This window comes from Protopterus annectens, chromosome 2.part1 (genome assembly GCF_019279795.1).
Source record: "Protopterus annectens isolate FY-2018-M chromosome 2.part1, PAN1.0, whole genome shotgun sequence".
NCBI classification, from domain to species: domain Eukaryota; kingdom Metazoa; phylum Chordata; order Ceratodontiformes; family Protopteridae; genus Protopterus; species Protopterus annectens.
The window spans coordinates 812,519,562-812,536,041 of record NC_056729.1 but is presented as its reverse complement, the minus strand read 5'-3'; positions in this window follow the sequence as shown (position 1 = coordinate 812,536,041).

Here is a 16,480-nt window from a genome sequence, read left to right as displayed (position 1 = left end):
GGTGAACCTTCCACATCTACACAGAATGACAATGAAGGTACTAAGCATGGTAAGTGTCTCTGACACCTTCTTACTCAGCATACAGTAATGTATGCTTCTTCTTTATTGGTAATGTTTTCAGATAATTTTCTACAGGGTCAGCAGCAGAAACAAACAATTCCACTGTACCAATAAAGTTGGAGGATATCATCAGCAGAATGGCTGTTGAAGATGATGATGATGGTAATGATAACATAGTTATATTTCTGATGCAGCCTGAAGAGAGTGGCATGCAGTTCCCAAGTTTAATGGCAGTATTCCTCACCTGACAACATGTTAATAACTCTACAGGAAGTGACAGTGGATCACAAAGTTAAGCACATGCTGATGTTACATTCACACTGGTACAGGGAGAAAACTCCTGTACTTCTACACCAGTATCTCCAATCTCAGAGGAACACTTCCAGGATGATGGCAGACCTTCAGAGGTAAGAGTGTCTATATTGACCCCTTTACAAAGAGGAGACAGATGCATCAATTTGTTACAGCTACCAAAAAAAAAAAAAAAAAAACAGTAAAACATTGTCTTCCCAGCAACAAATATGCTGTTTGGTCTCAAAGCACTGTCACAGAGTCAGCTGGATATAGTGAGCCTCCCGTAGGGCATACATGAGGATTTCCAGCACTATATGTCAATAGCAAAAAGTAGATATAATGCCATAATCATACTGATGCATAGTATGGTGGCACACCAAGCATCTGTGGCCATCTCCATTTGTACACTTATTAGCACTTACTGGACTCAAGTCAGAGTCAGTCATAGAAGGGGAAGAAGATGAGTGCTGTCCAGACACATGGGGGCAGATCACTTGAGACTACAAGTGCTTCTCAAGAAAGTATTATAATCAGTCAGGGGAAACAACCACAATAGAATCATACAAGCCACATCAGCATTTGTCTACACATAGCCGAATCTCTTACTCCAGGTCTCAATAATGGTCCCACAGCACTGTCAGTTCAGTGTCTCCAGGATCACCTGCATCAAGTAGATTATGACATTAGAGAAACACACCATCCAACTTTCATGGTAGCCCATCTTCAAAATCATTTGCATTCTGTCTCTGTACTTTAGAATTCACTACCTCTAGCTACCAGGTCTATCCCTGGCCTAACCCCTTTCAAAGCCTCTTTAAAAAATGATCTCAAAAATACTCAGGTCTTCCTCTTCTTCCACACTAGCCTCATCCTTCTCTTCTGTCACATTTCAGTCCTTCACAGTCTACAAGATCCTAAGGCTCTTCTAACTCCTTCTCTGTTTCTATACCATATCCTTAAGTTACTGCTTAGGCTGTATTGCTTCTATTCTTCTTAACTCTCTCACTATCTGTCTGCATCACTAACTTTCTGGCTGCAATTTTCCTAACTGAAATTAACATTCTATTTTGCATGTACTATAACACTCAGCGTCACACATTTTTGGACACTATCTACATCATGTATGGTGAGAGTGACTATTATTGTATATAATGTTGGAGCTCTCTAGAATTGTCTAGATGTGTAGTAATATATTGCAACATCCTGTAACAGTTTGTTCTTTCAACTTATTTTTGTATAGTATTTCTAATGTAATTTATATTGTATTGTATTATTCTAAATATGTATTATACTCTATGTACAGCTTTTCTTCCCGGACCTCTGCTGAAAATGGGTTCTGTAGACCCAGTCAGACCCCCCCCCCCGGTAAACAAATGTCAAATAAATAAATAAATTAAATAAATCAGACTATCATTAGGAGATGCGTATAACATAACTGACCTTGACCTACTGTGATTCAAGAGTGACACTTCTGTTACTTAAAATCTGATCTTCACAAACAACTGAATTAAAAAAATGGGTGGTAGGGACTTAGTTCACTTTGTAACTGTATGCATTTCATTCCTGTAATGGTACTGCTTACAACCTCATGGAACTTTGGAAAGAAAGCTGTATGCCATAACATAAGGTTGCAAAGATTAACACAATTAAAGCTGTATGCATTGATATCGTTACGGCTCACAGTTACCTACAAGTTAAAAGTAGTAATACACACATTTTCAGGGAAGCACTAAGAAGAAAAGTACAAATTTAAATTAGTATCCTGCCATGTAAACAAATACTGCTCTCACTTCATCCTTAACCCTGCACAGTCGGTGATATTTTTGTTTCTAGGGGCACAGATTATTGTGTAAAACAAAATAAAATCTGACATGAGGTACATTATCTTAAAACACAGGTCAAACAAAGAAAACATAGTGTAATATGCTAAATTTGATTCATTTTCATTGAATTACAAGGTATGAACTCATGTTAAATACTGAATTAACAGTGTTTTTTGAATTGTACCACTTCAGGACAATTAGGAACATCACCTGACTAGAATTTATTGTGCAAAACACTTAATGTGTGACTGATAGTTGTATGATGTCTTATAACATCACTGAGCAGGAGCCAGTGAACACTAAAGCATGACTTTTGCAGACAGAAATACGATTACCTGTTCTGATAAAAAATATTTGAAGACATAAAGGAATATAGGATGAACAGTGACAACAGACAATGCACCACACTGCACAGCCCACATACATCACTGCATGCATCAATTTTACTCCATATGTGGTTTTTTTTTTTACAAAGAAGAAAACACTAACCTGAATGTCATTGCCCATAGTCCTGGTTACCTGTATAGTTCTATGCTGTGCGTGAGACTGATGCATGGGGCTCCTTACTACTGCTGCCAGCTGGTCATCATTAATCACAGTAGGACTGTAATTGGGAGCTACAGTAGCAGTATGGGTCGTGTATAATCATAATGTGCAAAATACAATGTGCAGTAAACATCTTGCATGCAGAAACTGAGTCATAGGGAAAAGTAGCCCGTCTCATTTAGGCATGTAAAATAACTCTTCAGGAGGTCAATGACCCTCTCAAGGACAATACTGGTCTGGGATAGGGCTGTCTTATAGGTGTCTTTTGCAGCTCCACTTGAGATTCTCACTGGTGTCATGAGCCTTGGCTCCAATGTATATCCAGCATCACCTGAAACACACACATAAAAAGAGAGAGAATTAAAGTAAAGGGGTCGGAAGGGACAAAACAAGAAAAAGTGGTTTAGTATTCAACAATATATTAGTATTCAGCAATACATTTTACCATGAATAACTACCTATCAAGCAGCTAGAAACTTTGTAGTGCTGCTACCTGTGTTATTACTTTGATGACAGCTGCATTGCTGGTATGTCTCCCCAAGACATGCCACATGTAAACTTACATGCCCATCCATGCTGTATAGAGTGCTATATTTTACATATATTCATAGAGCAGGTGGCTATTGCCAGATGTGAAACAGATGCTGGGAACATGGTTAGTAGCACCAAGAGTAATGCAGTGGGAGCAAAGCATTTTACTTTAATTTAGAACACAGACACCACAATAATTATGACATAATAGCTATTCAGTGCACTGGATCTGTGTAGGCAAGCAGGCTGCCTTGGTGGTAACTACATCATCAAAAATCCAAAGTTCATAACATTCTAACACTTTATCATATACTGTACTGCAATATGGAAATGCAAATCCCATGGTAATATGACATCACTGTTAAAGAAGGAAGTACATTGCTAAAATTGTATCATTGATTGCAACAAGCAATAGAAGCTATTGTTCATGGCTAATATGTTGAAACAGGACAACAAAATGCATCATGTCATGACCAAAAACATGTGAAAACTAGAAAGGCACACAGAGGCATATGTACATCTTCCACGTCATTTAAAGTAATCAAGCTATAAAGCTTTTAAACATATCTACAACATAGACATACATAATATACATGTATAATACAGGCACATGGTGCCTATAGTATTTTAAGAATGCCACAGTCTTCAGAAGGTCACAGCTTTTACTTTTAAACCTGCCATGCAGTGGCTTGCAAGAGGCTTGATTACAGTAACCTACACGGGTGTTTTCTACTACCCACATACATATTGAGGTTATTTTTGAGTTAACTTAATAACCGACTTCTGATTTTAAGAAAAAAAGTTTATTCTGCAAGCTGTGAGGGCATGTATAATAGAGCTGTCACATGTTGTTCTATTATTGATATTTACTTCTAGTATTATTGTTAACATGAAACTACCCAGGCTGATGTTACTTCCCTCAAAGGTTTGTTTTGGCATGGGCTTTCAGATAGAATTAGATCAGAAATTGTCTTAAATATTAGGCAAAGCCAACTGCCTAGTAACCTATAAGAAACATAAACCTGTAAGATACCAAATGGAATCACAGCTCCTGAAGTCTTGCTGAATGGCTCATGTTTTCCAGCAGTATAGTATTTCTAGAAAGGGATCATCTTACCTTTTCAAGTCATTACAGCTGGCTTGATTGATGACTATAAAACAGAGTATTACATTCAATAAATTTCTCAAAGATGTATAAAAATGACACAATGATTTGCATCAAGTGGCTAGACATGCCCTTTTGAATTAGGTAGACTAATTTTTCTGACTGAAAGATAAACATGTTCAGTGTTTCAGTTGTCTGTTGTTTTCCCTATAACTTTAATTATTGTGTACTATGATTTGAACGTTTAATTTGTAATAATGTAGGCCTTTTTTGTAACATTTTATGATGCTACATTTACTGACTTTAAAAGTGAAGTCAGTACTATGCACCAGATATATACTTTTTATAGATCACCTCAGAGAACTTCAGCATTTTTATTGAAGGAATTGTGTTGTCCATTTAGAAGTTCACAGTATATTGTGTTGTCCACAGACCATTTCTCAGTTTTGTATTCAAGAATAATAGTCAAAACCAAAGTGAGCTCAATATATATCTCTGTTGGACTCTTATTGTAACCCCCTGCTGAGACAAAGGCAGGTAATCCACCGACCATGACATGTTATACTTTATTGCTTGTGCAGTGTTTTACCCAATAAATATCATATGGATTGACAATTAAAATGTGCAATGTTTCATCTATACCTTTATGTGTAATAGTGTCAAAAGCCTTCATCAGAACAAAAAGCAGAATGTACTGACATGTCTTCATCAGGTGCTGCTGTTGTTATGTCTTTACTAAATTCTTCAAATTTCAAAAGGCAAGATCTTCCCTCAAAAACACACTCTTCCTTTTTTAAAAGAAGAATGGTATTACATTTAGATGGACACCCTCGTATGGATACTGAGACAGTACACAGATGGAGTTGCATGAACTACCAGATGCTAATGTTGTATAATAAAGACTGCTATCAGTATACTCAGCTTAGACACATGTCAATTAGATTGGACAAATTGGCCCATGACAGTTGAGCACATACCCAGATACACCAGTTGTGTATTATGAAAATGTGAAAACTATGATATTTGAGGAATGACAATGCATCTTCTATATCCCAGTATGGTAGCTCTTCCACTCCAAATTGTCAGACTGACAAAATATTCAAAAAATAACCAAGTTACGTGGTACACATATTCTTTGCAAGTTACCACATCTCCACTGAAATTTTGACTCATAAGGCACCCTAAATAGAACACAATAAAATGTCAAGTATGAAGCAAGCAGTGAAATATATGCATGCTATGGTGATGAAGCACTTTGAGCTGTACAATAATTCACTGAAAACAAACTAACTAAAGCAAGAATTCACTGAAAAAAAAAACATTAAAGCAATAATTCACTAAAACAAATTCACTAAAGCAAGAATTCACTGAAAAACTAACTATAGCAAGAATTCACTGAAACAAATCAATAAAGCAAATTCACTAAAGCAAGAATTCACTGAAAACTAGTTAAAGTCCATTTGATTAACATTGTTTATTTATTTTATTTATTTTACATTACATTACTGGAAAAGTCTGACTGGACACAATTCCTTTTACAGCGGTGGCCCAGGGTGAAAAGCTCCACATTTAGTAAGCATAACAATATACATTAGGCTAGTGATAAACATTTTGTACTACACACATTTTTGTACAAAGTTAAAGATACAGCACATATATAACACATATGTTTACAGAAATACAATATGATACAGGTATTAAGAGAAGATGTAAGACCTAATCTAATTTTTAGTATTTCAGAGAAATGTAGAGCAAATTCAATGAATTATATGTCAGAGTAAAAATGATAGAATATTAAGATTGTATTGCCGATACCAGGAAGAGATGTGTTGGTTCTCCAGAGGAGATGAGGAGAAGGGTAGAGGAGAATATAAATTCATAATTTAGCTGCTATTTTAGCAGTAGAGATTTAGAAACAGTTGTGGATGATAGTAGAGGAAAATAGAAGGTTTTGTAATTTAGTTTCTGAGTTTGCAGTGGAGAGGTGAATACAATCCCAGGTAGTATATTAGGTTAAGGGTATGGACTAGCCTGGATTGCTACATGAACACAGCCAAGTATTACTCAAATGGGCTTTGAGGATTTTTTTTGAATTGTATTATGGAGGATGTAGTCATTAGGTTTGTAGGTGGTGTATTCCATATTTTTGCAATAAAATTTGAGAAAAGGGATTCACCTCCATTATTATTTGCTTTAGTTATATGTGCAAGGTATTTTTTACTGGAGTGTAGAGTCTTATAGGTGGTGTAGGGTTAAAGTATCCCCTATAATCCTGGGGTGTTATTGGGGTGATACAGAATTCTGTGCGCAAGAGTGAGTTGGTTGTAGAGGACGAGTTAGGGTAGTTCTAGAGTTCAGTTGCTTTAGAGCAATACAGTGATGTAACCTGAGTGAAGAATCTGTGGCAAACCTTGCTATTGTATTGTAACAGGACTCAAGTTTAGCTATGTCTGTTTTTCTAAGATTTGTGAGAAGCATGGATGCATAGAGAAGTGTTGAGATGAGATGAGTGTGTGCAATTGTTTCTTTAGTGTTATTTATAAGAAACTGTTTTTTTTTTAGAAGTTTTGTAATCCTATCTGTGAAGACTGGTTTTAGGGTGAAGCTGTCATTGTTGTTCCATGTCTTAGGTGGTTCATTGGAGAAGGAAAAGATCTGAGAGTTGGATAGGGCTGAGATGGATTCAGTGAAGTATTTATTGAAATTGCATAACTATCTTCTCTGATGGATTTGAGGTGTTGAGGTGGGTGTACTAGATTTACCTGGATGGAGTATGTTATTAATGGCTGCCTAGAACTTTGGGGTTGTTTTGGTGCTTCATTTGAATATTGTGGTAATAGTTAGTCTTGTCTAATTTGATCATTTTCTTTGTTTTATTTCATGCTTCTAGGTAAGTTTGTTTAGAGGCTTGGGTTTTAGTGTTGGGCCAATAGTCCAAGGCTTTATCTCTAGTTTTCAGCAGAGATCTAATTTCTTTAGTAAGCCAAGGTGAAAAGTTGTCTTTAACTCTAATAGTTCTTGTAGGAGCATATGTGTTTAGGATGTCTAATAAGGAAGCATTGAAGTATTTTACTGCTTCATCAAGAATGAGAAGTCTGAGTGGTTCCCAGCTGCAAGTTTTGAGAGTAGCGATGAAGTTAGTAGGATTAAAGCTTTTCTTGTTTCTTATTTGCTGGTATACGGTATAACCTGACAGGTATGGTGCCTTAATAGAAAGGTTGGTAGGTGGTTGCTCAGGCTGTCTGGTAGGCAGCTAGATTGAAAGGATTAAGCTGGTATATTACTAAGTATCCAGTCAAGGATAGACTGCCTTTTAGAGGACTTGTAGCATCTAGTGGGAGATTTAATGACTTGAGTAAATCCATAAAGGTTAATAAGGTTGGTTGGGCTATAGGAGTTATAGGTAAGCCAATCTATATTAAAATCCCCCATGATGATAGTTTCCTGTGGGAGTGCAATGGAAGCCCAGTTCAGTAAGTTCTCTAGTGTGGATGTGTTATTTCTGGATGGGATATAGCATCCAGGGATGTTAATATGTTTTTTGGAGTAAATTGTTATCTTTGAAAGTATTATTTTGGCATTGTCAAAAGTAGGGAAGGCAAGATTCCTGTTGTCAGTCTTCAGTTGATTTTTAAATAATATTGCTACGCCTCCTTCTTTTTTAGCTTTTCTCTCATTGAGCAGGATATTGTAACCAGGTGCTAATATTTCATTATCAGTAATGTGTAGTTTTAACCATGTTTCAGGAAGCAGTATAATATATGGTGAGTATAAGGACAGATAGGCTTGTAGGTAATGGATTTTTGTTTGGTTATGCTTTTTATATTTATGTTTAGTAATAACAAGACTGTGGCTTTCCTAGGGAGTTGTAGAAGAAGCTGGGCAGTTGTGACTTTGTAGGAATGTGTTGGTGAGTGTGAATAGTGGGTCTGGATTTGGATGGACATCTCCACTGAGAGATAATTTACTTGCTATGTAGATTAATGCTTTAATGTTTTTTCTGTGTAACAGTGATACTTTACTGAAGGTTTGGGCGACTAGTAGTGATGTAGAGAAAGGAGGGGTGTGTAATGAGTGATTAGTATATTTAAGATGGATGGGGAGATGCACATATTGAAGGAAGTAGTCTTTAGAGTAGTGTGGACAGTAGTTGTGTGGTATGATATTGATTCTACTAGTATGACATGATATGAGGTGGTGTATGCTAATAATGCTAGTAGTGCTAGGATAAATATGTGTAGTAGTAGCATATTTCATGTGTTGTATTTTAGGAAAGAGATGTGTAGTAAAGTAGGGAGAAAGGGACAAAGGAACTGGGCAATAATATAAGCGTGATGAGTGGGTGGAGTAGGTAGATTAATGGAGTATGAGATAGGGTGGTAATCGTCAGGTGAAAAAATGAAGTAAGATGGTTCTTATTTGACATAAACCAGTTATGGGACTGGCTATGGAGTGTAAATCTAAGTGTTCTGGAGGTGGATGGGAATGGGGGTAGGGGGAGAAGTGAACCTGAGTATAGAGAAGGGTGAATGGAGTAGGTAGAGCCAAGAGCGGCAGATCACTAAGGTAAAAAAAAAAAACAATTAGTGAGACCTTGATGAGTAAGTACAAATATGAGTACAGCAGTACTAAGAGGGGATAGTCTAAGGGGAGCATAGCTGTCAGCTGACCAGATTTTTGTAGTATGTCCAGATTTTTCCCTTACATTTTTTCTCTGTTCCTCCTAAAATGTTTTTCTGACAAATCAGAGGTGAATTATTGAGGATTGAATTCAGAAAAATTTGGCAGGCATCTGAGTTTCAGACTTCATACCCGTCAGAAAACTCATGCTAATGCAAAACCTTTCATTTTATCAACTTTTTGTAAGCACAATATTTAAAAATTGTCCCTATTTTATGTCCTTTGTCCCCTCATTTGTTATAGCTTAGTGAAGATTTCTTGCTCTATAAGGTTGAGAGGTATGAAGGGAGCTGGCTGTAGATATATACCCCGGCAGAGTAAGTGAAAGAGAAGGGGGAGAGTCTGTAGCTTCTGAACACTTGGTTAGAGTTAAGTGCAGAGTGAAAACAGGGAGCTAGGGTGAAAGAAACAACTATAGGAGTTTAGAGTCATTGAGCATTAGAGGGGGGAGGGGTAAGGTGCTCAGATGAGTGAGCATGCCACTACCTGGAACATTAGTAATTTGAATGAGCCAACTGCCAAATGAATTCTTATATGAGGGTCAAATGCATCACACTGTGTGTGTAGTGAGATGTACCCTTGCACCCTGTAACAAAGGTAATACATTCTGATGTCATTAAACCTATTTGTAAGGTATAAATAATTATAGTAATTCTAATAATTATATATCTGTCCTGTTTGGCCTACTGCTGCCATTTGATTTATTTCTATTAGTCAATTTTAAAGAACTGTATGAATACAGACAATGAGTGGAGATGCATTTTGGGGAATAAACACAATTTTAATACATATTTATAAATACTGTAGAAGATTGTCAGACAATAAATAAGAATATAATTTTCAGGGCTGTGTAGCAGGGCAACTTTTCAGAGACAAACACAGAAGGAGGTGCATAAGACAGTTCAGATGGGAAGAATGGGGAGAGTAGAAATTGAGGGGCATTACAGTGGAGGGGCTAAACATTCTGACAAAGAAGTGTCTGGTAAAATGGGTTAACATACATGGATCATCTCTTCTTACAAGACAGAAGGGGCAGAGATGGTGGGAGAGAAGGTGGAATGCTGTCAACAGCCTACATAACTTTTTTTTTCAGAGACATGACTGAACAGAATGTTGTTTGAGAATATTCGTGTTGATTTAAAATTGTCTTCCTCTTGGTTGATTTATTTTAGTGTTATTGTATTTTAAATCATTCCCTTTGATGTTTTAAAGTGTTAGGGTAGATCAGTTGCAGAAAATCAGCTTGCTCAACAGGATTTACCTCGGCCTGCATCACAAAATTTTCAACAAGGCTTACTAAGTGGAAACTGGAGGTTGACAAATGAAAATATTAGAAATAACAGCATACAGAGGCCTTTTCCAACAAGAAGAGATATTCCATAGCTAAGTGACTGGCTAGGGGCTGCATTTTCTTTTTCTTCAAACCAAACACAGGTCCGAGCTTCTGTGGAAGGTAAGATGACAGAGTATGATTCTAAACTTACTAAAATGTAAAAAGTTGCTTTTAGAAAATGCATACCTCAGAGAATGCATTAAACTCAGGATTATTCCTAAGGGCCTACGTCTATGGAAATTTCCATCAGGGCTCATCAACAATTCCCCCATGCACAATGAACTGTTAAACATGTTTGACAAGTTTGGGTTGGAATTTTTGGACGTATTAATAAGATATAATGATAAAGACATTGACATTTTAAGTAAAGAGTTATCAGCTCTGGACAGTAGCATAAGAAATGATGTCTCTTTTGAACAGTTTAAATATGAATACCTGAGAATATATAACAGCATAGAGCAACACATAGAGACTTTAAAAATGGGGAAGAGCAGTAAATTAAAGAGAGACAGCTATGAGTATGCTAAAGGCTTGGCCTACCCTAAACCCCCAAGTGCACAACACAAACGCAAGTTTTTCATTAACACATTTCGGAATAATTGGGCTAATAACCATGATACTAACAGTGGGAAAGTGCCTAATGATGATACAGATGAAAATGAAGTTATGGGTAGCTATGAAGATGAATACCCTGCGCTGAGAAGATCCGAGAGAATCAGAAATAGAACTGACTCTCAAGCTAGACCTATGGTATGAGGGGGTATCAAGCAGCAGGTTTTCAAGGGGCCAAACCAAAGACCAGGAACTGGAGAACATGAACTGTACTAACACTGATTGTTGTAATGATTTTTTCCATGAAGCCCCATGCATGGGGGATATATCTTTTGGGCTGTCTCTGTCTGTTGAAAATGTATTGAATGTTTGTACTATCATAGAAAATGATGAGAAAGATTTAAGGCATATAATTACTCTAAAGTAAATATAGAAACTGATGTAGCTAATCTATTAGCAAAAGGGATGACTTGTGTACCTGCTAGATCATTTGATTTTACAAACACAATAAAAGATTTAAAGTTATACCTTAGAAAGTTACATTTTTCTCTTATAAATCATAGCAAGGTATATGACTCTCATCAAAATTAGTATTAGTTCAACTTATAACCCACCCCTCCATCCGAAGTTAGTCATATATGAAAAATTATGTGAACTTGACTTAAAAAAAACTTACAAAAGAACAAGAACAAGACTCACAATTTTAATCTGACAGAGACTGAAATAGCAGCCATGGAGCACTTGCAAGGTAACAACATTAGAATAATGAAACCAGACAATGGGGGGTGGGGTAGTTATTATCGATATAGACAGTTACAATGAAAGTTTACAACTTTTATTAGAAAACTGACACATATAGTGAAGTGTCTCTAAACGAATTAAATGGGGCATACAGAAAGATTCATGCACAGTTAACTGATATATTCTTAGAGAGAAGAATTGACATCGACCTGTATAACTATCTGAACATCATTACCCCACAAATACCAGTATTTTTTGGGATTCCAAAAATACATGAGAGTATTCAAAATCCCCCTGTGAGACCTTTAGTTGATGGAGGAAGTTCCATTATTGCTTCCTGTGCTCAGTTCTTGAACCATGAGTTAAAGAAAATAATTGTGAAAGAAACTCATATATGTAAAGACTTGTGGAGTTTTTTAGAACAGATAAATAAAACATCTTATCACGCTGATGACATTTTCATCACCATAGATGTAACTGACCTTTACACAGTTATCCCGCAACAAACTGGGATAGAATGGGTAAACGAAATGCATGTAGAATACAAGGTGCCACACAGTACATTAACCCTTATTCTAGAATTGTTAGAGCTAGTTTTAACTAATAATTATGTCTCTTTTAACCATAAATATTATTTGCAAGTGAAAGGAATAGCCATGGGCTCACCGTGTGGTGGAGCCTATGCAAACCTAGTTATGACATTCTGGGAAAGACAGTTTTTCTTCCAGTCAATGTTTAATAACTACATTAAACTATATCAAAGATTTTAAGATGACATTTGTATTATTTGGAAAGGAATGCAGGCTGAGTTATGTGAAGTTTTGTCATATATTAATGAAATTACTATGTTCTTAAAGATTACATGGCAATATGATTCAGTCAGCATAGATCCTTTAGATGTGAATTTGATGAAAAATGATGAAGGTGCATCATACAAGCTCACATCCATTTCATCAAGAAAAGTCTGTTATGAAAGGTCAGTTGTTCAGGACTGCTCGCATGGTTACAACACATGAAGAGTTTTTGAAAGAATGTCAGTTTCTACGTGGTATATTCCTGAAAAGAGGTTACCCGGTAAAGTTAGTGGAAGAACTACATATGGAAGTCATTACCAAGAGACTAAATGTTTATTTCACCCTATTTTAGGCACCATTCCACTTACATCAGTCAATGGCGAGTATCAGGGAACTTTAAGTACTATAGAATGTAGTATCATGGTAGAACTATGCAACAACCTCTAGACTTTCAAAAAGCCTTAACTATAACTTTTAGCCAGGATGCTAAGTTTTTAATTTCTATTTTTGAAAAAATCTGGCCAATTCTGTTAGAGGATGCTAACATCAGGAAGCACTTAGGGGTTAAACCAGCCATTGTATACAGAAGAGGTAATAATTTTAAGGATTTATTCAAGAACAGACAAGTTCCCTTTCATGTAAATAAACAAGGAACATTTAGATGTGGAGCTTGCTCATGGTGTCATATGGTAAAAGTAACTGATAATATAACTATTAGAAACATTAGACATCAGATAAAAGGGAAATATTCTTGTAATTCCAGAGCAGTGGTTTATTTGGCCATGAAGGATTCATGCTCTGGTTTCTACATAGGAAAGACTGAGTGTAAGCTAAGTCAAAGAATCTATAAGCATGACTACACTATTAGGAAAAATAATCTGAATAATGCATTGGCCAGACATATTTCTGACAATGTGAACCATACATTTTCCTTTGCAGTAATTGATCAGGTCAATATTGATGAAAAGAAGCCTTGGGGTTTACAGTTAGAAATAAATGAGCTAAAATGGCAAATCTGCTTTCAAGCAGACAGTTGGCCTGCCACCAATGATCGCACTTCTATCTTGGCCATATTGAAACTAAAAGCACTTGAACGAAAAACGGTTTTAAAACAACAAAAATAAGGCAACAACATACAGTTTTAGACATTAATTTATACATTCTTGCACATATTTGCACAAAACCATTAATTCCCAACAACCCTTACTCAGAAAGGTTAGAAACAATAAAAACTTTAACCCTGCCAAATTCCAACAAGAACTAAACTCATGTAATTGGTCTATTCTAAAACACCTCCCCTTAGAGGAAGCAGTAGCATACTTTAACAACAAATTCCTTGAGATCCTTGATTTGCATGCACCTGTTCTTTCAAAGAGAACCAAGGCAAAAACTGCACCATGGCTTTCTATAGAGTCTAAACTCAAAATTACCCTTAGAAACAAAGCATGGGCTTTATGGCGTTCTTCTAAAGACCCTCAAGATTACATTAAATACAGGCAATCCAGGAACGAAACCAAAAAATCAATTTTACAAGACAAAAAACAATACTACTGTAATTTACAGACAGTAAATCAAAATTACCCTCAGAAGTTTTGGGCAGGTTTAAATAATCTACTACATCCTGGACAAACTTCAACCCCAATCCCTGCTGCTACTACTGATAAAACCCCTGAAGATGTTTCTGATAGTTTTAACCAATTCTTTACTGAGACAATTCAAGCCCTAGCTAGCCAACTACCTCCTAGCTCCCCTGGTCCTGAAAGTAGCACCCCTAGAAACCTACATGTGTTCAGCTTCCAACCAGTCACCACTTCACTTATCCATACCTTGATCAAAAAATTAAAACCCACTACACTTTCTGCTGATCAACTCCCTGCCGAGTACCTACAAAAATCAGCTGATGCTATTGCTTACCCCGTCTCAATACTAATCAATCGAACCATAGTAGAAGCCAAAATTCCCACCATCTGGAAAATATCCTATGTAATCCCACTTCACAAAGGAGGCAGCTCTACTGAAATCTCCAGTTATAGGCCAATAGCTATACTCTCTCCACTTGCAAAGATTATGGAAAAATGTATTCATAGACAACTCATGCACCACCTAATCCAAAATCGCCTTATGGCAGACACTCAGCATGGCTTCCGTCCTCATCACAGCACTACTTCAGCCCTCCTAGCCTTTACTAACACCATAAACCATAATTGCAACAATAATTATATATCCTCAGCCCTCTTTTTGGATCTTTACAAGGCATTCGATATGGTTGATCACCAACTTTTAATCCACACCCTGCAAACATTCTGTCTAGATACTGGAGCCCTCCAATGGTTTCAATCCTACCTGAATGGTTGACAGTAGTCTGTCCTCTGGCAGAACAAACTCTCTAACCTTCTACTTAACACCTTCGAAGTACCACAAGGCTCTATACTAGGGCCCTTGCTGTTCTCCATTTTCATTAACGACCTTTATACTGTCATCCCAAAAGTCTGCTGTATCCAATATGCTGATGACTCTACTCTGATTTGCTCAGCTATATCTCCAGTAGAGTTATGGTCAGCTACCCAGACCACCTTTAATACAATAGAAAACTGGCTTTCTGAACATCGTCTGATCCTAAATCCCAAAAAAACTAAAATGCTGTTATTTTCACCAACACGTAGGTCTACCGCTTTCACCTTTAGCATAAAATCAAATGATGGCACAATAATCTCCCCTGACCCATCTTCAAAACTATTAGGTGTCATCATAGACAATAATCTCAAATTTGACCTACATGTTAACCAAACTATCAAAACCATCAATAAAAAATTAGGGTCACTTTACAGAATAAAAGCCTTCCTAACCCCTCCAGCTAAAATTGCCATAGCTCACTCTCACCTTCTTTCAACCCTTCTGTATGCATCCCCTCTACTCTCGAATTTGAACAAGACTGTCGTTAACAAACTCTCAATTTGCTACAACCACATTGCCAGGTTTGCCACTGGGCTGCCTTTTAGGACACATCATTGCATCAATCTAAATCAGCTTGGTTGGCTTGAACTACCTAGCCTAATCCAGTATAACCAACTGATTATGGACTATAAAATCCTCTATAATCCGGACAATACTCCTGCACTTAAAAATATTATCACCCCCTATAACATTCCTAGACTGCTTCGATCCTCTAACAAACTACTAATTCAGACTAGCAAAATTAATAACACAGCCGGTGATTCTCTCTTTGCAAACTCTGTAAGTAGATCCTGGAACTCTCTTCCAGCTGATATTACCGTACTTTCCACCTTAGGTCAATTTAAAACTAGACTCAAACAACATTTATCACTTAACTGGCTATGTCAATGTATCAAGCCTGGCTAACTCGAATGTGTAAAAATCTGTTAACCAGTTTACTGTGTAATTTAATTTAATCCTGACTTGTGCTCAGGACTAACTGTAACCTGTGGAACTTGTTTAACTTGCTTATTTATGTAATCTCTGTAAATAGTCTGTTTGTAATATGTAATGCTGGTATTATGTAATGCTGTATCTGCTTACCCTTGGAGCTTTTCTCCCCGGGCCTCCGCTGAAAATGGACATGCATCCAGTCGGACTATCCCAGTCAACAAATGTAAAATAAAATAAAAATAAATTATATATATATATATATATATATATATATATATATAGATATATATATATACTCTTTTTGAATATTAGTTGTATTAAATTGTTTTTAATGTAGTGTTGACAGTTTTTGGTTTATATGAGGCAACAGTTTTATGTTCAGCTGTACATCATAATGACTGACACTGTTTTTAACCAATAAATGTTAGGGTATTTAAGGTGAATGCATGTGGAATAGTTTGTCTGATGAAGTTTGAAACTTGTTCAAATGAAAGCGTTAACCATTTCTTTGTCCCTGGAATCATTAAATACTTGGTGTTTTTATATTTTTCAACTTGTGATTCCTTTTAGTTCAACATTTGAACATTGTTCCAGAGGTGCTTGGACTTCAGGCCTTGTGTGTTTTTATACTACA